The sequence below is a fragment of the Zonotrichia leucophrys genome, chromosome 11 (genome assembly GCF_028769735.1).
Source record: "Zonotrichia leucophrys gambelii isolate GWCS_2022_RI chromosome 11, RI_Zleu_2.0, whole genome shotgun sequence".
NCBI lineage: Eukaryota > Metazoa > Chordata > Aves > Passeriformes > Passerellidae > Zonotrichia > Zonotrichia leucophrys.
Genome location: NC_088181.1, coordinates 14,709,158 through 14,729,755, shown reverse-complemented (window position 1 = coordinate 14,729,755; position 20,598 = coordinate 14,709,158). Strand labels below are relative to the sequence as shown.

The 20,598-nt window shown below is 42.2% G+C and overlaps 1 protein-coding gene across 8 annotated transcripts in view; it reads right to left on the bottom strand.

The window, feature by feature from the left end:
* ZNF536 (zinc finger protein 536) overlaps positions 1-19,804 on the bottom strand; it is a 343,245-nt gene extending 323,441 nt beyond the window's left edge. For 2 of the 8 annotated variants that reach the window (XM_064722741.1, XM_064722747.1), the window contains exon 1: positions 19,057-19,284. The gene's annotated coding sequence lies outside the window, so the exon portion shown is untranslated. Of the gene's footprint in view, positions 1-9,767; positions 9,878-14,941; positions 15,058-18,304; positions 18,325-19,056; positions 19,285-19,778 lie in introns of those variants that run through there. The other 6 variants (XM_064722743.1, XM_064722748.1, XM_064722742.1 and 3 more) reach the window with 5 other exon arrangements.
* Between the last annotated feature and the right edge of the window lie 794 nt (positions 19,805-20,598).

Below are 20,598 nucleotides of genomic sequence, written 5' to 3'. Positions count from 1 at the left end.
AATCAGTTGTCCCTAGTAGATTTTAAGGTTTGGGGGAGCAGCAGGCCTGGAACCTCTCATGACACCTTTCTACCCAAACACCACCATGGTTTTAACAGGAGGAAGGGAGGACTGAAACTAAATAAGGAAACTTCCAGCAGACTCCTTCAGGTATAAACTGAACAGGTGCACATAGCTGAAGAATGCTCTACTCCTGACTTTTCTTTTCCCCCCTCTGCAGCACAGGAAATGTAGCTAAGCATACAACAAAAACATTCCTCAGTGATTTTACATGATGGAAATAACCTGTCTGGAAGTGAGGGTGATGAAAACCGTGCTGCACAATGACTAATTTGGGCTTTAATCCTGATGTCCCATTTCATCCAAAGTTGCCATTAAGTTCAAAAGGAGAAAGGACTACATAACTGGGATCTAACATTTTTATTTATCCACCTCATAAGCTGAATGTGATTTCAGATTGAACAGAATAGATCTCACTGTAACTAATGGACCAGATATATTCATACAATGTCCTTTTATTGATTTTACTTTCTTCTACCTATTGTTTGCATTTTCCTTTGAAAAACACATAACTGCCATTATGCTGTAGATGTCCTTTGCAATTCTTATATCATTCACTATTTCTTAACAAAAAATACATGTTTTGCTACAGTGTGCTTTCCAATGAAAGACTCCCCACAAGCCAAACTGGAGTTAAATTGTTAGAACACACTGTACAATTTGGGAGAAACAGAAGAAAATTAAACCCTTTGGAATTGGTTTGTTTGGGTTTGAAATATGTGTCTTTAAAAATTTAATAAGAGGGAAAAAAATGGCTAAAGGACAGGCTTCATTTTAGACACATTCTAAACAATAAGCCTATTTATATAACTGATCACATAACGAATTTCTAGGCACTTTATGGAATGAAAAGCCTTTTGCACTGCAAAAGTCATACCGCACACAGCTTTCAAGTTTCAGAAAATAAATATTCAAAGGAATACAGCAATAAAAAGATATTAAGTATTTTTAACCCACACTAGTCTGAAATTTTACACAGTACCTTAAATAACCACAAAAAAAAAAAGGAAAACATCTACAAAGGATAAGTATGTGAACAAATTTAAACATACTTTCTTTGTTTACCAATTTTTTTTCACTCTTCCTTGATTTATATTGCAATATTTTGTTCCTAAGTTACGATTATGCAAAGTACAATTTGTTTTGGATGACTATTTGGAATGTTTACAATTATTTAAATACAATTTACTTAACTATTTTGAAACCAAATGATGTGTTGAATTAAAGAAGGTTCAACATTCAAATTGCTGTCATGTGCTCATTTCTCTGCAAACTGCACTGACAGCTGAGGATGGCACATTTCCATTTGCACAGGGTGCCTGGTATTCCTGCAGGTCACACTGATTTTAGAACCCCACCACCAAGGGGCAACTGTCATGGAATCAACATCCAAATTATCTATCAATATAGAAGTCCTCAGCTGAATGTAGGCAGAGCTAAAAGAAAAATGTAAAGCCATACTCTTATTGATAAAACCTACACAGAACTTAAGCTACAGCTTACGAAGGCAATGATTCAGCTACCAGATTAAAAACATTTTCAAATAACCAAATAACTTTGCATGCAAGAGCAGCCTTCAGAGACATTCACATTTATGCAGAGCCCGCTTTTGCCAAAACAGTGATGATCTCAAGTGCTTCAGTTCCTTAACACAACTGAGCCTAAGGGCACAAGGAAGGGACGAGGTTGATAAAGTAGGAAGCACCCACACATAAGTATCTTTGACAGAGAAAAGCTTCCAGCAGCATCTCAACCAGGTGCAGCCACTTTCATTAGCCAAGTCTGAGATTACTCCCATGCTGACTATCAAGTCCTATGAAAATATGAATTATCTGCATGCACCACAACAGTGCTCACCCACACACACTGCCACTGCTGGACATCCTCAGGATTTCAAAACTATGCACATAATTACCAAAATTCTCCCAGAACTTAAACACACAAACACCCATCTACATTTTGTAGACTTCAGTTCTTTAGGTTGATTGTGCTGCTTAATTTCCCATTTAAAGAGAAAAATTCTCAGTTGTACAGATGGGACAAAACAGAGTCTGGGATTTCTGAGGCATGTGGGAAAGAAGCTGTGTTAGGACTTTCATCTCTCCCTTTTGGTTTCTGCTGAAATCTGTTACTGCTGCTTGTACAATCAGTAACAGTCAAACTAGGATTGCTCAGACTCAAAACACAGTTACCAGCTGGAGCCCTCTGTGTAATTCCAGCTGAAACTCTTAGGACAGTTTTGGAAGCTCAGCCTTACCTGAGCTCCTGAGGGTTTGGGTGTGTTTGTTTAAATAAAAGGAGAAGCTCAGATAAAAGGTGTAGATTCCCTATCTAAGGCAGCTATTCTTGGAACACCTTAACTCTGAGCCATGGAAACTGAGGCACAGTTTCAGAAGGCCCTTCCAGCATGGAACATGCAAATACAGTTTTTGGCAATTTCAGTGTCACTGAAGTCAAGGCCATCCCTTTGATACTCAAAGGTTTGAGCTAAATACTGGCTTGCCGTGAATAAACCAAGTTCAGATGCTTAATCATGTTTTCATTTCTGTGAGATGGTGCATTTCCACTGTGACACAGAGCCTTTGGTCAGCAGGGCTTCTCTGTATTCTACTGTGCAGAGTCAGGAGCTCTTCTGTCAGCAGGTGACAAACGTGAGGGACTCTACTCAAATCCAGGTATGGCCAAGCCAGACCTGACAGCAGCTCTGCCTAGAAGAGCGTCAGAGAATATCCTGCTAAGAGGATAACCTCAAATTCAGGGGTATGCTTTTGGGTCAGAGAAGATCACAGGTGTTGCCATGGAAGAAAACCACATGTCAGGCTACCAGCCTTAGGCTTTTTGAGAGGGAAAGTTTTCTCAGGGTCACTGGAATGACTCAGGAACACAAATGTTCATGGGACCCTGACCATGGGAGGAGTAAAGCTGACAATTATTTCTAAGAGAAAATCTTGGTTCCAGTGAACTCAGTAGTAAAAGTCCCCATTATTCAATGGAGCCAAGATTTATTCTTGGACTTTAAGACCAATAAGGAAAACAGAAGCAAGAATTTTATTTAATCACTCCTTATCCACTGCAATAAGAAATGGTGGAGTCCTCCCTGTTATTACCAGGGTTCATGTGAGGACAGAGACAGGATTCTTCTGTTTTATTTCAAACCATCTTAGGCACATCATTCTTTTCTTCTCTGTTAACAGGAGTACAGAATCCCTGAAATGTGAGGCCTTGCTCAGACTCTCGTGCCTCTTGGTGTGTCTGTCACACAGAGGCAAACAGACTGCAGTTGCTGCCTCCCCAACCTGTGCAGTGCCCCAAGCTGCAGCAGCCCTGCATGGCTTCATGTAAGTGACATGTCACAGTCAATAGCCAGTGTGTCAGCTCCCTGACAGGCACACAGCGTGTGACAGCATCCTCCAACACCACTCTGGGGCAGCCCCCGCCTCTCAGGGACAGCACAAACAAGGCTTGGGAGCAAGGAGAGCAGGACAGGCATTTTGAGGGTTTTTTCAGTGTTTTCAGTGACGTGCAGCTGCTTTGGAGCAGTAGTGTCAAATGTCACTCATGTTCCCGCTGTGACTGCGAACATGGTGCAGTGCATAAAACCCAAACGTGCTACTTAAACTCTGTAACTCCTGAGCAGTGCCCTCCATTAAATGTAATTGCATTATCTGACAAATAATCAATGTCCAGATGACACTCAAGAGTCCTAGCTGCTAATCCTGGGCTAAAACTATCTCATATTTGCCTTCTTTCTGAAGTTTTATACTGTGCCTGTGCTTCAATATCAGCCCCAAAGGAGAAGCAGCGTCACAAATAAGGTCCTGCCTTCCAATATGAATTCTCTAATAGTTCCATTAGAGAGATGAAGAACATAATCTGGTTTTGGACAAAGGAGGGCTCAGTCTTTGGCAAGCAAAATGACATAGCACCTTGTTTATATCGCTACTTATGATATTTAGCATGTTAATTTTTCATTCTGTTAGGTTTAATTCTTCAATATTTGGAACAGATCTCTTATTTTACCGGGAGTTCCAATGAGAAGGGAAAGAGCAGTGACTTTGCTATCAAGGTCTGCAAAGAAAATTGAAATAGCAAATATTAGTTCAACAGAACAACCTGTTTGAGTGTAAGAGCTATTTTGTATGGATGTGGACTGCTCTGATCTGAATGCATAGAGGACAGCATTGTCCTGGGACACAATAAAAAACTTCTCTCATTCTTTCTTCATCTTCCTCTTCCTCAGCTGGGCCTCCAAGCTGGAGCTCCCACGGTCTGCAGCCCCTACATCCCTGATGCTCCACCTCTGACAGGGGAATGAGCAGTGCCACTCCAGCTCCTGCCTGTCCTGGCCACTCCTCACATGCATTTCCTGTCTCCATCACCCAGGTGTGGAGGTACAAAACTCCTTCCAAGACCCCTGCCTTCACCTTTCCTCATCTGCAGCTGGCCAGGGCTGAGCCAGGCCACCCTGGCAGGAGCTGCTCCTGAGTCCCAGCAGCTCAGAGCCAGGAATGGCCCTGGCAAGGGAACAGCCCCATCCTCTGAGGTGTCTGAAGTCATCCTGCTGTGGGAAGGTGGTGCTGGAATGGTGCCAGACAGGCCTTGGTGGAAAGAACAAGAAAATGAGAAGAATTTTCCTGCTCTTCACAAAAAAAGCACAGTTCTGTGATGTGAGCTTAATTAACATTTACATGAACACTGTATTTGTTTATATTTAATACATCTTTTTCTAAATGTAATTCAAGACCACAGCTATTCTAAAGTATGAAAAGCAACTCTTCCTTTGAACCACATTTTTAAAGGAATTCCAGCCAATTTAAGAAACAATTATGAGACCACACATGATTTTTGAAATCACAGATTATTGATGGGAACAACAGAGATAAAAAAGTTTTAAAAAACAAGAAGGTAATATGGCTTATTGCAGATTTTCAAAATACTGTAACACCCAACTCCTAACCTAATTGAATTGTGCCCAGGATTTTTCACTACTTTGACTTTTTCTGACTGCAGAAGACCCAATTCAGCACAGAAATGCTTTAGCACCTGACACCCAGCATTAGCCAAACAACTAAAACACATTGCAATACCACTGCTTCCACACTGACTCAGGATCAAATGCTATTCCAGAAATGCTCAGTATGAGATCAGCTGAAGCAGTACAGGAGGATTCACTGCACTGTACCAGAAAGGTTTGGCAATGAACAGCTTTAAGTGACAGTCCTTACATGTATGTGAATATCTTGTTTATAAAATCTGAAAGAGCACTCATGAAAAAAATTATATCCACAAATTATTCACAGTTGAGGGTATGTACAATCCTCCCCACAAACTAAAGAATTCCTATAGGCTACAGAAAATTTTGTTAACATACAGCCTTCCTGAGAATAATTAAGCATGTAAAGAAAGGGGAGAAAGTATTGAACATAATAAAAGGATGTGACCATTCTAAAGTATTCTTACTCTTGTCATATCACTTCCTCAAAGTGTATTTATACCTTTTATAGGTGTCTTCATATCATGCAGTTGTAAGACAGGCATGCAAGCATCTTATAAAATACTAAATTCGTATTCAGTAATTATTATTTACATTCTCCTTGTACACTTTGCAAACTCCACATACATCTGCTCATAGAAGGATGGGGCACCTGTGTTAAGGCAAGGAGTGTTTCAGTATGGACTTTATTCAGAGTGCAGCAAGCCCTAATAGAATAATAGGTAACTGGGTTACCTAATTGAATAGTTTAAGTGTTGGCAATATTGTTGATAATAAACTAATAAGTTAGAAGAGCCTTCTTGACTTAGATGTCCAGCAATCATTGGACAAAATAAGGGCTTAAGATTGTTTAAAATTAATGTTGTGCACATTTGAATACAAATTATCTTAGTAGGCTTTTGCATATTGATTGTACATTGCTGTTAAACTCTCTTATTCCTATAGGAATAAATGATCCTTATTCAACATATAAAAGCTGCCCTAGTACTAAATGCTGATCTTAAGGAAGGGAAAATCCTAAATGGAAGTAACTGGACAGGACTCAATTCTACACTCAGCAGGTGCACATGGGAAGCAGAACAAGGTACAAATGGCTTCCAAGCCTGGCAGAACTTTCAGTTTAATGAGGAGAACTTCCATTGTTCACAGATGCTTTCTGGTTAATTCTGTGAAAAAAAACACACATCTGAACAGAGAATGGAAAGTGTTCAAGACATTTTCCTGCTCCTCCCTTTTTTGTTCAACCAATTTCCAATTGGAAGAAATTACGCAAAGGAAAAAAGTCTTCAAATCCAGTATGAAAGACATGTGCAACACCTCTCCCTCTACCTGCCAGCCCAGCTTCTCCTGTCATGCTTTCCTTGCATTGTGGCTGACCCAGAGACCCTGCCCTGCCAGCTGCACACAGAGCTGGGAGCATGCTGGAAGCCACTGCTCCTGCTCCACTTAGCTCTGCTTTCCTTATTGTGCTCTGCTCCACCACCCGCCTCAGAGAAAAAGGGGCAGAGATTATTGGCATCTTAAAGGGAGAAAAAAGTGATGGGGTCTTCGAGGGTATTTTCATTATTACTTCAGAAATGATGGAATTGTGCCATGCTATTTTTTAAATGACAAAACATTTGCTCCACAATATAATTAAAACCAAGAAAAGAATGCACAATTAGCAAAAGATATATGATGTGTCATAACAACAAGTAACAATAAAAATTTCCTGAAGACCTATTTGTAAATCTATATTAATAAAGGAGAAACAAAAAAGAAAAGGTTTTTGCAATCCAACAGGTAGCATTTTGTTTGACTTAAATTCATTAATCACATCTTCAAAAACCCAATCTCCCAACAGAAAACCTCATCAAAGCAAAACACACCCATAAAAATAGTCCGCATATGGTTAAAAACATCAACATATTCTGAAAAGAGATGTTTTCTTCTAAAAAAGGTACATGAATAAGTGTCATGCAGTTGAAGAACATGGACTAGCCAGACTATTTTTACAGAGGCATCAAATCTACTTTTAGATCTTTATACCAGCTACAGAACAGGAGAATGAAAGTTGTGTTACATTACAGATTATACATGTGTAAACCATTTTCAAATCCAGCTGGTGTTATTTGTAAATTTAAATTTCAATACCTTTCCCAATATCACAGAAAAAGTCTGTCTGATAATTTGTGTCTTTCCACAACAGTTATCTCATCAAATGCAAGTTCTGTCTAGATGTTGGATGTGAGCTCGCTGCAGAAGTTGCATTCAGTAAGCAAAAGGTTAATAGTCTGAAGTCAATGATTTAGTATCATGACATGGGTAGTAGCCAATCAACAGTTGGTGTTTGAAAGAGGCTGTGATATATTATATTTATAGAGCAGGGGGGGTTGTGGTGATTTTTTCTTTGCTTGCGTGACAATGATTTCACTTAAGAGAGAAAACTAAATTTGAGTCACCCAGCTCACACCTGAAAACAAGATACTGAATCAGTGACAAAAACAGACCTGATCATTACAACATTCATTAAGGTCTTCAATTAGTGAACTTAGTGGTGAATGTTGATCATAAAAACACTGGAAGAGTTTTTATCTGCAAGCTTGGGCCCTATGAAATTCCTGTTTCACTAAGAGAAAGGTTTTCCCTTTCCAAAGGGTACCCAAGGGGCCCCATTCCTCACTCCAGTGGTAGGTTCATAGTGGCTGCTGAGGGACACTGGATGAAGGTACAAAGGCAGTGTAAGAAACAGCTCAGGGTGTAATTCCTCTCTGGTTTTAGTGGCAGCAGCCCCTGGAGAGGTGCAGTGCCTCCCCAGATTGCCCCAGTCCACAAATTCAGAAAATATCCACAAATTCAAGCCATCCCTAGAAGAGCCTTTTGCGACTTAAACTGTAAAGCAAAATAAATTAAAATCCAAACTAACTCAACACTCATCACAAACACCTTTTTTAAAAATAAGAGTTTTGATGCAAAGGGTAACTGTCAGCCAATATTTTAGTCCTAAGATTTTATTACAGTTAACCTTCCAAGGATCTGACTTCATATATTCTCCATATGTGAGATTTCTATAGGTGCCAGCTGCAATAAAGGTATTTAAGGGTTGCAGGCATATCCCCAGATTCACCTCAGCTGTAGCAATCTCACAGCATTGATAGATCAGAAATCAACTCAGAGCTGTTCTAAATGATGAAGACTGCTTAAACCAGCTTACAACAGGTATCTACACACAGGTGGAAGGTGTGACCCCAAAATCTTGAGAGTCAACTGCAAGGTGCTCATGATTTCCAAGGACTTGGAATCAGCTGCAAAGAAATAAGCTAGAAATTTTTGTACTTTGTGACAGAGGATAGTGGCAGTATCTTGTCTGTACCTTGCAAGTATATATAAAAATAGAGTAAAATCTTAAAATCAAATTAGAGCCACACCATTGATATAATTTAGGTCTTGTAAAAATCCAAATCGCACAAAAATTGGAGACCAATAAAAATGTTTCCATGGTTCTTTTTTTAATCCCATTGAAAACAATTTTTCGTTGTAAACATTTTTGCTAGCCAAGCACTGCAGCATTGTGCAACTGCATGACAGCCAAAGAGAAACTGATGAAAAGCTGACTAGATTGATTTCATTTTTCCAACCAAAGTGAAATACGTAAAAGGAAATAACAAAATGGTGAAGTTATTTTTACATATAAAAAAATGTCCACATTTAATAAACTCACATGGAAACTACACAGCCAATGGTGATGCTTTTAAAATAGATCTACAGATCCCTTCAGTTCTGCATGGGAACAAAGGCAGGAGTGGGTTTCTGCAGCACCTTTCCCCTTCCTCGGGGAGCACAGAAACTCCCTCTGTGCTGAAGCCAGACCTGAGCCATCCCCTCTCCCCCCGTGACCTCCCAGTTTCTGTGTAGAAGTGTGGCAGGGGGTTACTACTGGAACTCAGAGCTATATTTATTCCCTTGGCTCCCATCCATCACTGTTGCAGAGCAGCCAGGAGGGGAACCAACCAATACAGCATGGATCCTGCCAGAGTTGCGCTGCCAGACAAGTTAAGAATGAAAGACAGAGCAAACAGAAGCTATCAAAATGAGTATTTCTATCTCTAAGAAAAGAAGGATTTCCTCCCTGTGTGGATTCCCCTTCTACAGATTAAGACATTTCTTCTCTGCTTTTTAAGAGATCCTGACAGAGAAATCTGCCAGTTTCACAGACTTTTTCCACCTCAGAGGAGGTTCATCCTGAGAGAAGGAACAAGTGCAGTATCCCTTGCATCTCTCAGGCATTTGTTGGCATTTACACAGCATTTCTTTCCTCCTCCCAGCACTCCCAGAGAGTCATGCACAGCAAGCTATGTGCTGCACAAGGTCCAAGGCAGTACCAGGAGAAAGGGTTAATGTTTCACCCATCACTCCTCCTAGAGCTACTCTCTCAGAGCTCAGGGACATGTAAGAATATTGAGTTCAAACACACAGTCCACCCAACAAAAATAATGGCAACAAAACTCCATTTTGAGATGAAAATTTTTGGATTATAAAGATCCACTCCATCCTCAACTGCTTTTATAACAGCTGAATTGTGAACTATGCAAGAAAGATTTTTTTCAGTATCACAAATTCTTTGAAGATTTTAGAATTTCCTTTTGCTCTCCTCTGGGACTTACTTGACACCTTTTGCAATTTCTCAAAAGGAAAAGCCAGCAAGACAGCAGTAAGAATATGAGACTGCTCTCACCATGCCATCCTCAGGAGTGCAGGCTGCAGGACGCTGCAACAAGAACCAGTTGGGTTCAGTCTCTCACATCACAGTGGAGTGCCCAAGCCAAGAGTCAGTTCTCCTCTGACCCACTGAATAATTAAATGATTATTCAAATTGGAATAGCCTGAAGCAGGAACTTAAAAAGAAGAGCCAAAGTGTGTTTTTAAAGCACTCACCTGGGATGAGTGAGAAACTTGATTTGAAAAAGCTGAGTTAAATCAGATAGAGAGGAACGATCTGAATCCAGCTCTCCAGTGACCCAGGTGCATTCCATAATCACCAGTTCATAATGAAGTGCAGAGATGCAACTCTTTCATTTTGAGCAGAAATTCAATTGTGGACCTGAGAAATCCTTCAAAGATGCAGCATGTTGATGCAAACTAATGAACTGGCATTTTTCAACTGCAATAAGAAAATGGCAGCTAGTTCTGGCCAGAAACTGTACTCCTATATTTGGAAAGCTCCTAGCATGCCAAAGATACTACCAACCAAACAAAAGACTGAAATTCTAATCCAGAAGTTGTTTTGGGTTTCCTATTGCTCATTTATCTCATAGCATGTCCATTTATGCAGGCACAGGCATATAGCTTTGTGTGTTCAAGCAAAAAAAGAAAAAAAAAAAAAAAAAAGAAAGATGCTTGAATGTTTGATCTTTAAAACAGTAAAGAATATTTCAAAATAGCCGAGCTATTTTAAGAGGCATTTTATGGTAAAATCCAAAGGAGGAAATAGTTAGAGCAGTGGAGGTTGCTCAGTCTGTATTATGGTACTAATAATGATACTGGGTTAACTTCTGCTAGTTATTTTATTAGCCCTAGGAGGAATGATACTCCTATAGCAAAATCTCAATGAATCAATGAAGAGCAGTTTCTTAAAAAGGTAATGAATAGTCATTTTATTGCACAATTCAGTTTTGGGTTCCCTATAATCTTTGCATTTTTTTTAACTCAAAAAGTTGGATTCATTTTTGTACATGAGATGACGAAAGGAGAAAAAGTTTGATCAGGAAACAGTGGAGCTGCACATTGTACTTACAGTGAAATTAAGAATCACGTGCATTTCACCAGGTAAGCAAAGGAAGTTTTATCCACTGACTAAGTCATACCCAGACTGAAATAACAAAAGCAGAATTGGATCCTAGAAATCACATCAAAATCAATAAAATTTTGCTAAACTTTAAGCACTTTTCTGTGCGAAGAGAGATTCATAATTTTCCTGAAAAAGCAGGATGTATTCCAACAAAATGAAGGTAAAAGTTACTTTGAAGCAGCAATTTCAAAACTCGTGCTGCTTTCCAACATTGAGTCAATCCTCAGCATTCAATAACCTCAGAAGTCCTGGTATAGACTGGAACTCATAACAGTGTTCATGCAAACCTTGCAGAAATAAAATTATTTTTAAAATAAATAAATAAATTAAAACATGTATATGTGAGTGGGTTTTTTTCAAAATATGATATCATATTTTGATGTGATTGAACTAGGGCACACATCTATCAAAAATCCTTGGCCACTAGACTAGAAAGCAGTTTCTACTTCTCCTGTCAATTACAAACTAATTCCAGAGAAGAAAAGGTTTCTCCCTAATTCACTTGATCAACACTTCACTGTCACGTCGTTCCCTTGAGTAAAACTGTTTCCAAAACTAAAATGCTGCACTATCCCATGTTTTAAGATTTCAGTGGAGCCCCAAAGAAACAAGATCTAGGGCACAAGTGTTAGGAAACACACATGAAAATTAAATGCAATTCATCTATACAGAGCTATCAAAATAAATGTTAGGAGATGAACATCCAGCCTACCATGTTAGCATTTGTTAATAGAAACCTGACTTTACACCTCTTTGCTTTCTTCACCCAAGCTCTCACATGCTCTTTCTCAAGAAACAAACCTAGGCTTCCCTTGAACTCATTTATCCTTCCCTTGCTGATAATTTATTCCACATGTACTTAGCATGGAGTTATTCTACCTGAATTTCCTATTAACCCATGTTTCTCTAAATTTCTGATTAAAGAGACCCATCTACATCTGTATCTACCATTGGTATTCCAATGAGGAGTCTGATGATAATAATGCTTGCAAAATCTATGGAGGCCAGCTTATGAGAGTGAAATAAAACAACATTCATACTGCATGCCATCATTTGAAAAAGTAAATTTAATGCCAGGCTGGCAACCTAACACAGTGCTATGACATGGGTTACCAGGGCTAATTCCCAGATCAGCAGGGACCAGGACTATGAAGGAAGCACAACACATAGCCCTGTTGTGACTGAGTAGACACCGTGGTACTTGATAGCAACCCCTCTGTAGCATTGATGAGCTCAATAGGGTCCCATCCTCCTCACAAAGAACCACAGTGACTGTGGTAGAATATCCCAAAGGCATAAAAAAGTAGGAAAAGTTTCTAACAGCACTTACTGAGAAGAAAAAAAAAAAAAAAAAAAAAAAAAAAGGCAAAACAATATCAAAATTCACATAAAGGCTGAAACAAGCTTATCGTAACGGGAAGAATCAGAACAGCTATGTACTCCTCTGTACCCTCCCAAGGATGATGAGCAGGAACACTCCCCAAGACATCCCAGGCTGTCCCAAGGCAGAGTAGTGGCTACAGGTGGTCCTGTAGTGGTTCCTGCCACCAACCTCCCCTGCACCCCTCTTGGGAGTGAAAGTCAGCTCATACTCTCCTTTTTCTTTCCCTTTCTGGCTTCTCCTTTTTACAAAACTGACACAGGGCCAAATTTTCCCAAGCAGCCTTTCCCTGGCACTGTGGTACCCACCTGGGATAACCCCTGCCTAATCCCCACCAGCTCCCACCCTCCTGGCAAGCACTCCCTCTCTCTGGAGCCCCAGACTCCTACAGCTGGACAGTTCAACACTCATGCAAGCAAAATGAGCTGCTGGTTCAAAGAAGCTCTGTTGCCTGCCCCATGCCATGGGAATGAAGCCATCCTCATTATTTTCAGGCACTGCTACCTGCAGATCTGTCTGCTAATGTCCTACCAGGATCGGCTGCACTGCTTTTTTCATAACGTGGCAAATACTCGTAAGGAATTACCTAATTCTGCTTTTGGTTATGGGAGTCTCAAATACTGCAATGCACAATGGAGGAAAGATCAGATATTGAGGCTCCTGTGGCTATTTTAGTTCTGTTTTCCTCATCTGTGTTTAAAAGACAGTCAGATTATAACAAAATTGTTTGTCTTTAATATAGTTCAACTTGACCCGATGAACCCATCTCTTTAGAAAACAATCTCACATGGAGTATTTAGATTAAGAACTGTAAAAAACAGTGACTTCAAAATACTTTCAAGGACCCATCTTACAATTTTTAAAAAACACAGACAACTAGGCTAATTATAATTACTCCTCTATAATTCTTTTGCCTTTTTGATGCATCTGGTTTGCTAGTAAGATGCACCTGAAAATTAGAGCAAATTTAAATTTAAGGGAAAGGTGCCAAATTCAGAATACTGGGAGAATCCTACCTCTGGGAGCATATTCAGTGACAGCTTTGGTGCAGTTAGGCAGAGGCAACCCAAATCCTCCTTCACTACCCTATTCCCCTGCTTCTTTCCTGATCTGGATCTCTGCTGCCCCTGAAAAGATGTTTCAAATCTCTCCCTCAGTGCTTGGCTCTGCTGCTTAACCAGCCAATATGAGTGAAAATGTCACATCAGTTACGGTGATCCACGCAGGTTTGGGCAGAAGCTCCCCGGTTGTTTCCCGTTCCACATCTATCGGATCACTGCAATTCTCTCTTGTCTCCAGCCAAGGGCAGATCCTGATCACTGCCTTGGTCCCACAAAGTTCATACTCCAGACTCGGCCACACAACTGGAAGCCAGAACCACACAGCTGTACAATAACCCTGAGATCAGCCAGTTAAGCATCTAGAATTATTTTACTTTTACATATTTGCTTTCAGTAGCTCATCCTCATTTTTTTCCCCCTCTTCCACAAATATCTGTGCCTGGAGTTTCTTCACTAAAGAAATTCAGATTTCTATCTACAGTTGCCAGAAATAAGTTTATTCATGTTTCTATAAAAGAAAGAGTATGTATTCTATTTTTTCATCTTTGTTGTCTTTTCCTGAATCCAAATTGCTTGCAACTCAGAGAAATGCAAGGTATAAAAGGGAGGACAGAAAAATAGTTTTTCAAGATCATACTGTTTTCAGCATTGTGAAGAGCCGATATACATCTCTTCAGGTATCTGAGAGAAATTCAGAGATTAAAATTTAGATTTGCTCACAATCTTATTAAAGTACACTAAATCAGAAGATTAAAATTCTTTATTTGTCCACAAACTCAAACTATAAAAATAAATCTATCTATGGCTTTAGTTTCCATTTTCATAAAATTCATATAAATCATGTCTTTTTTTTTTTCAGTCAAGGCACTCTAAAAACACCTGTGCAATTCAAAGTCAACTTTAAGCAAAAATCAACATTTGGAAAAATTACTTCTTACTGATTTCCCTACACTTGATGAAACTTGTGCTTCCCAGGGAATAAGCACAGCCCATTTTAATGGACTAGTGGATTTTCTATATCTGTTCTAAAGCAAATCTCTTTGGTCACCTAAGGCTCCATGGTGGGTAAACAACCTAATGTGTCAGCTTTCTGTACTGAAGATCACAATTTCTGATCTCAGCACTGTCTTCATTGCTGCAAGCAAAACAGTGGTACTGATGTTGCAACTTACAGGCTACTCTCTTCTGATAATGAATGGGTTGGGTTATTGGCCTCTGGCATGGACAAAAATATGACAATCAGCCTCTTCATTATATAAAAGTCTACAGTGAAGACAGTGCCAGACAACTTGCTGAGTATTAGAGCTTAAATATGTTCAGAAGTCAAAAAGCCCGTAGAACGATTCTTTTTCCTTCTTTTCCATTAATAAAGACATAGTCAATTTATCAAAAGAGTTTTAATACAGTGTTTCCATCACAGCAACTTGTATCTTCAGGAAATCATTTACAAAACGCAGCTTTATCCTGCAAATACTTCATGTTCATTCCCTGCAAAAGTAACAGAGAGGCTGACCTTTCTTACATCTGCAGTTGTTAATTGTCATCATCGTAACAGCACACAAAAACAAAGTTTAAGTCACTGGCACTTTAAAAACCCCATCATATTAAATCTCATTTACCTGCAGGGATAGAAAGTCAGAGTCAGGAGCAAAATCTGAAGGCAGAGCAGACATGAGAAAGTGCACCCAGTCGCAGGGTTTAGCAACTGTACCGAGACTCTCTTCTAGTGCACGTTCTGAAACAGCAATCGAATCTCTCAGCACTTGGTACCAAACTGGAAACATTTTTCTTCTACAACATTCTGGAAACTTTAAACAACTCATTTATGATCCTTTTCTTATGAAGATTAACAGCACATCCACTAGAAGATTAATTGAAAATAAAATTTTTAAAAAAAGGATAACAGCAAGGGTAAAACAGACCAGACTAGGACAAACAACTCAAGCTATTTACAAATATTTTTATAATGACTAGAAATCATAGAGCCCTCTTTAACTGTCTAACTTAAAAAACAACAACAAAAAAAAAAAAAAAAACAAAACAAACAAACCAAAAAAATGCATCATCTGTTGACTGAACACAGGGCCTGATTTTCAAAGCTGCTGAGCGCCCACAACTCCATCTGAAGTCAGTGGAAGTGATGAATGCTCAGCAGCCCTGCAAATCAGGCCCAAACTGTCCAGGGGTCTGCTAGCAGCCTAACAGAAGTGGTGTCTAGAGGAGGGGGTTTGCTGCAGAATTGAGGAGGTTCAAAGTAATCTGTCAAAGAAGTGCTGCTACATTCATGAGTCGTAAAGCTAGCTGGCTCCCAGCTATGGGAAAAAAGTTAATTCATAGGGCTCGTAGGGCTTGCATTTGTCAAGGAGCAGGACGTCAATGCTATCATTATCAGGCAAATCAGCCAGGCGTTTAATGGTAGAATCAGGAGACATTTGCTCTCCACTATCAGAATGACATCATAACTAAAGCAGCCTTGGGCGAGGGGGGAGAGCCGGGGCAGGGCTGGGGCTGCACGCAGACTTTGCACTTCTGCCCGCTCGCCCCTCCGAGGGCTGCTCCGCTTCCCCTTCCCCACCCGGCAACTTCCAGCTCCAGCTGCCTTCCCTCCACAACTTTCCCTCGCAGCATCCGAAACACCAGCAGCATCTGATTTCACAGAACACTTCGAAACCTGCCCGATCCAAAACTGCAGTATTGCAAGCCAGCCACTCGCTTAGGAGGGGATGGGGTTTACACAGAAGCTACAAATCCACTCTAAAAATTGCTGGTATTTTTAATTACTTCAGTCATCTTCATCCTCCATCAAATGGGGGGGTACATACAGATTAAAAAGCTAGTTGCCTCTCTGATTTAAGAAGTAACAGCTTAGGTAACTTAGTCGATTTTTAAGCATACACAAACACATACACAAACAATCTTTGAACATTCTGACATATTTAGTGATGATCTATTCGATGACCAGAAATACAACTGCAATACACATTTCCCTTCCACAGTAGCCATAATTATACAAGTCAAACAGCACAAATTACAAACTGTTCGTCTATTTCCTTTAAAAGCATCACTACAGGTACACAGGCATGGTACAAAAGCCTCACCTTGTATAACAACTGTGAGGGAAAAAGTTATGAAAGCAGACAGAAAACCTAAAATCCCTGAGGCTACAAAAAAATCTCGCTATTGAGAAACAACCCAAGAGACCACATAGGGAATGTACAGCTTTCAGAAGCACTTCTCATCTTATTTGCACTTAACCTATTGATGTACTTATGCAGGTCACTTACTTTTCGGATATGTTTGAACCCTTTATAACCATGCAGATCGCCGCGGTTTTCACTCGGGCTTTTGTTTTTTTGGTTTTGTTTGGGTTTTTGCAAACAAGTTTCATTTAAAAAAGATCCAATTATGCAAATCTGCTCCCGGATAGGTAGTGAATATTCAATATGATGGTGATACTGTAATAGTTCAATGCAACGCACTGTACTGGACAGATTTATGAGGCAACGTCACTACTACGCTCTGGTCCTCGCTGAAACATCTTGAAGTTAATTAAAGCTGCAATGTCCACTTTTCCAGCCACCCTCCTCATTCAGGTTTACTATTTCAACATCAAACCACCGAGGGGGCCTCCCCCCTCTCTCCGTACATTTAAGCAGCCTTCCACAGTCAATGAACAATGAACAAAGATTTGAGCGATGGGGGGGCGGGGGGGAGAGGAAAAAAAATCTCCAAAAAATCAAATCCGGTTTAAACAAGTAAAAATATAGTTTCTAATATTAAACTAGAAAAGAAAACATTCTTCTCCAAGCGAACGTGCAGAGGCGCTTAGCCAACCCCTTCAGAAAGGGTCTAAAAGCAGCCAGTCCTTTTTATTTCGAGCAGTGAATGAGCCCAAACAAGGCTTCTAAACTTAATTATGACACTTAAAATAGTCTTTTTCCACAGAAGCGGGCGGCTCGCCGCCGCTATCTGTATCAGCCGGGCACATCAGCTCAGCAAACACGGCCCCTGTTGGATTTATTTTAAACTGCACGGGGGGGCGGGGGGCGGCGAGGGAATGCACAGCCCCGCAGAGCGCTCCCGCCGCGGGCGGCCGGGCAGCCGCGCCCCGCACCGCCCCTGACCCGCACCGCGCACCGCGCTCCGCTCCCGCACCGCCGCTCCCGGCCCGCCGGCGGCGGCTCAAGTGCGAACGGAGGGATCTGACAAATCACGTCCCCGCCTCGACACTGTATCAGCCGCGGCCACATCCGCCGCACGCACCCCGAAACAATGCCCGCCGCGCAGGCAGGCAGGCAGGCAGGCAGGCGGCGGCCGGAGCCCTCCCCGCCGCGCCCGCCCCGGGCGCCGGCACCCGCGGCCGCACCGCGCCCGGCCCCGCCGGCAACTAACTTTGCGGATGGAGCCCGTGCGAGCCGCCCCGCGGGAGCCGCGGACCCTCCGATAAACAGCATAAATCTTCGCGACCTTTTATTTCGCGTTGAAGTTCACAGGCGGCAGCGCTCCCCCAGCCCCTCTCTCTCACACACACACACATACACACATATATATTAATTATTTGCAAAACTGCAACAGATGGGCGCATTAAAATCTGGATTCTTTCCTACACAGCATCAAAGAATCTCTCCTTCCTCCCCCCCTCCCCATCCCGCTATAATCCCGCCGCCGGCCCGGTGCTCCCCCGCGCTCCCTCCGGGCCGCGCAGCCCCGCGCAGCCCCGCGGAGAGCGAGGCCGCTGCCCCGCGCAGCAGCGGCGCCCCCGCGGCCCTTCCGCGCACGGCGCGCCGCCGGGAAGGTGATGCTCCCCCCCTCCCCGCCGGGGATTGCCATTTAAGTTTCCTCCTTAACCTGTTACTTTCTCCGGGCGCTGACAAAAGCCCCGGCGGCGGGCTGGCAGGTGCCTCCCCGCTCCCCGCGGCGCCGCCGGGCGCGCTCCGCTCCCCCCGAAAGGGCTGAGACCTGGCCTGACATTTAGTGCCTACTTGAATGTCACAACGCTCCTCGCAGCATTATGCACGGCTCCTATTCATAAGAGGTCGATTAGAGCACAAAATGGCAGGTCTCTTAGGCACTTGAATCTCACAAGTTTGACACATGGTATGCATCAGCTAACTTTGATTAAAAAAAAAAAAAAAAAAAGAAGGGGGGAGTTTACAAATTACACCACGATTAGACGGGATCCTAACGGGGGAGGGAGGGAGGGAGGGAGGAAAGGGGGGGCCCGCGTTTAAAGTCACTTCGGCAAAGTTTGCTCCGCAGCAAACCCTTTAAAACAAAAAGTTTCTGGGCAAGTTAAGGGCAGGGTCGGTGCGGGCTGGGGCCGGCGGCGGGCGGCCCCCGGGCAGCGCCGCGGCCGCCGCCGGCACTCGCCTCCCCTCGCCTCGCCCGCCCGCTCCTTTTTTGTAAAGTAACGGTTTTAAAAGAAACGAGAGAGAAAGAGGAAAAACGTAGGGTTTTCTTCAGGCTAAGTTCTATAGCGCCATTCAATGGCTTCTCCGCTCCTTTCATTATTTTCTGCTTTTCCCCTGACAGCCCTGCTTGCAAACGTCACTGCTATGGATATTTAATTATACTGTATTTTTTTAATCACGGTGGAAAACGCAGGCCCCATTGCCATGATTAAAAAGAAATAAAAAACAAAAACATACTCCGGACTGACTTTGGAGCCTCTTTGATGGCTCACGGGAGCCTCCCGGATCCTCAAAAACCCCCTTTTTACCTTTGTCTTTCTTACCTTAAAATTTAAAGCAAAGCGTAGAAGAAACTCCCGCACGTAAACGGAGCGTTGTAAAAGATTGTGTTCAATGAATAATGAAGCATGTCCACATGATTGACTTGATCATTTTCTTGTGCGGAGGGGGAAAAGTGCGGCGCGGGGCTGCCGCGGCCGCCCGCTCCGGGTAGCCCTCCCAACTGCTTCCAGCACATCCCGAGCAAAGAGCGCTTTATTTTAATCTGTCTCTTTTCAGAATAACCCCCTTCATTGATACTGATCACCCAACATCACAAGACATCCCCATCTCTCAGCGTGGACTCCCCCTATCTGGTAGGTGAAATGCATTGTACCATTAAAAAAGCACTCCATTGTCGTCTTGGCATAATTCACAGCAACTAGATAGGTCTTGCGGCATTTAGCTTTGATGAGCCAAAAGCTGAACCCTTGATATAATAATCTACAAAGAATGGTCTGTGATCGTCCATTTTTTCTCCCTGTCTAGCAACTAAGAAACCATTTAACACGGCGCAGCTTGGTCGTGACCTTGAGCGCGTGTAAACACCCCGAGGAGCCCGCGCCGCTCCGCAGCCCCCCGGCCAGCGCCGCTGCCCGCGCCCCGCGCAGCCCCCGCGCCCGCCCGCGCAGCCCCCGCGCCCGCGCCCCGCCGGCCCTGCCCGCGCCCCGCGGACCCCGCCGAGCCCCCGGGGGCAGCGCCGGGCTCCACAAAGCGCCCTTCTTACCTGCTCCCGAAACTATGCAAAGTCTGCTTCTCCTAAAAAAAAAAAAAAAAAAAACAAACTCCCGGGGAAAACCTTGGCGGACAGGGGGACCGGAGCATCAGTCACCGCTCCGGCGTTTAAGAGAAGTAATCAGCGATAAAGTGACGTTGATCTGCACTGTAACCTTGTGGCGTATTTAATGTAAATAAGCCAGTTATGTTGCCAATCGCATGCATACAAACACATAAAGGTCCTCAGCGTTGCATTTTGATTCTTTCCATTAGAGCCGACTTTATTTACATACACTATTTAGGGGATCATGATAATTCTAAAACAATACTAGTGCCAAATGATTATGAAAATATGATTTTAATTAATCACGTAGTAGGCAAGGAAATTAGCATACGGTAATTAAACTTAGAGAAAAACGTCATGGAGGTTCTCTGCCTTATGGGTTCGGAATAATCATTAAACGATGGGTTTTCAGGACTTAATTATCAAACAAATAACTTTTTTAAAGCAACTTTACACGGTTTTTCCGCAGGGCAACGATTTAGTAAATAATATATAACCAAGCAAACAAGGTGCAAATGTGACTGGTGAAATAGGTTGTGTTTCTACAAAGCAGAAGGGGGGGGGGGAGAAGCTGAATAATGCAATTATGGATTCTGTGTCCCATAGTTGACAAAAGCATGGTGCCTCAATAGACTCTTTGTTATGGGATTATATAATGATTGTGGTGTAATTATGGGAAAAAAGATTTAGTAATAATAAAAAGTATCAAAATACACCAATGAGCAGCTTGTTTTAAAGAAAAGGCTTGCATGTGACATTAGGGGCA